Here is a 2,334-nt window from a genome sequence, read left to right as displayed (position 1 = left end):
ACTGACCTTTGACTTCCGACACGGCACCGCCCCCTCAAGCACCGCCCCCGAGCGCGCGGCCCAATCCTCGCACCGACACCGCCCTCAGCCCAATCTCCACCCCGCTCCCTCATTAGGCTCCGCCTCCTTAAGCTAGGTCCAGTCTCGGTCCAGAGTTCGGACTTAAAACTCGGCTCCTGAACACTCGGTCCAATCCTCACCCAGTACTGTCTTCAGGCCCCGCTCCAAGTGTTAGCCCCACCCCCACCAACTTCGAACCTCTCTCGGTATCCCCTGACATTCGATATGGTGGCCGCTTTGGGTCAAGATCAGCCCTGCGACTGGGGGCTCGGATTGCTGGCAGTAGAGGGGAGGAAGGGAACGAGCCGGCCTGGAGCTTGAATGTCTGCGTCTCTGAGCGCAGGGCTAGGACCGCCTCCCTTTATGAAACCCGCCACGTAGCAGTTGCCCGGGGTCTCTTCGGGCTAATTCAGCAAGCGCAGTCTGCGGAGCTCTGGGCCGGTGTTTGGAGGTGTGTGGAGGAAAATTCAGAGGTGACTTCGATGCAGCCTCTAGTGGGGGGCTCTCAGGAAATGGGAGAGACACATTTAGTTACCTCAGCTCTTGGCGACCCAACTCAAAACAACGTGAGCTGGATGTGGTCTGGAGGAATCCTGAGACAGTCTGGAGGAGCGGGATTGAGTGTGTGTGTGTGTGTGAGAGAGAGAGGGGGGATTGAGTGTGTGTGTGTGTGAGAGAGAGAGACAGAGGGAGAGACAGAGAGAGAGAGAGGCAGAGATTTTCCGGAGGAGGCCTCCCCTGCTCTTACTGCCTCATCTGCTACCTGCCTGCATCTGCGCCCTCATACTTTGGCCTAGATCCCATTGTCTCTCTCTCTCTTTTTTAAATTTTTATTGGAGTACAGTTGATTTACAATGTTATGTTAGTTTCTGCTGTACAGCAAAGTGACTCAGTTATACATACATACATATCCAGTCTTTTTTAGAGTCTTTTCCCATATAGGTCATTACAGGGTATTGAGAAGCGTTTCTTGTGCTCTACAGTAGGTCCTTATTAGTTATCTATCATCCCTTGTCTATGGGTGTAGCTTTAGTAATTCTCCCCCCCCCCGCCATTTTGTTTCCCTCTTTCCAGGATTCTTTCTTTCTTTTTTTTTTTATAAATTTATTTATTTATTTTTGGCTGCGTTGGGTCTTTGTTGCTGTGCGCTGGCTTTCTGTAGTTGCGGTAAGCAGGAGCTACTCTTCATTGTGGTGCGCAGGCTTCTCACTGCAGTGGCTTCTCTTGTTGCGGAGCGTGGGCTCTAGGTGCGTGGGCTTCAGTAGTTGTGGCGCACAGGCTTAGTTGCTCCGCGGCATGTGGGATCTTCCCGGACCAGGGCTCGAACCCATGTCCCCTGTATTGGCAGGCGGATCCTTAACCACTGCGTCACCAGGGAAGCCCACAGGATTATTTCTGTCATCATGCATGCTGTTATTTCTCGCATCTTAATAGCAAGCAAACAAAAACTCACCCTCTCTTAATCTGTCACTATTTCCCTACGCCCCTTTACAGCAAAACTCCTGAAAGAATTCCCTATACTCACTGTCTCCATTCTCTCTTGACCTCACTTCGCTGAGGTTTTTGCCTCCCCACGGTCCTTTGAATCACTTTTGGTAGGGTGCCAAGAGCAATGGCCAATTTGCAATTCTTTTTTTTTCTTTCTGGCTGCAGTGCCCAGCTTGTGGGGATCTTAGTTCCCCAAGCAGGGATTGAACTCAGACCCTCGGCAGTGAGAACTTGGAGTCTTAACCACTGGACCGATAGGGAATTCCCTGCAGTTCTTATCTTACGTGAACCATCAGTATCTTATTTAACACAATTGATCACTTTCCTTCTCCTTCACACATTTTCTTCACATGGCTTCCAGGACATCTTGCTCTTCTGACTTTCCTCCTACCTCACTGGCATCTCCTTCTCAGTGTTCTTTGCTGTTTTCTTTTCACACCCACTTCTTGTCGCTAGAATGTCCTAGGGCTCAGCCCTTGACCCTCTCCTTTTCGATGTCTGTAATCATTCCCCAGATGATGTCATCAGGTCTCATGATTTTAAATGCCATCTATACACTGGCAACTCTCAAATTTTCTCTCCAACCCACACATCTTCTCTGAACACCAGGATCATTATCTCTATTTGGTTGTATAATAGACATAGTAAACTTAACATGTCCCCAAATTCCTGATGTATCCACCTCAACTTCCTGCAAACTTCCCCAAAGCTGTAAATGGCAACCCTATCCCTCCAGTTGCTCAAACCAAAAACCTGGGAGACAATTCGATTCCTCACTTTTTTCAT

The sequence above is a fragment of the Eubalaena glacialis genome, chromosome 3 (genome assembly GCF_028564815.1).
Source record: "Eubalaena glacialis isolate mEubGla1 chromosome 3, mEubGla1.1.hap2.+ XY, whole genome shotgun sequence".
In the NCBI taxonomy this organism is placed as follows: Eukaryota; Metazoa; Chordata; class Mammalia; order Artiodactyla; family Balaenidae; genus Eubalaena; species Eubalaena glacialis.
This window is presented reverse-complemented; position numbering follows the sequence as displayed.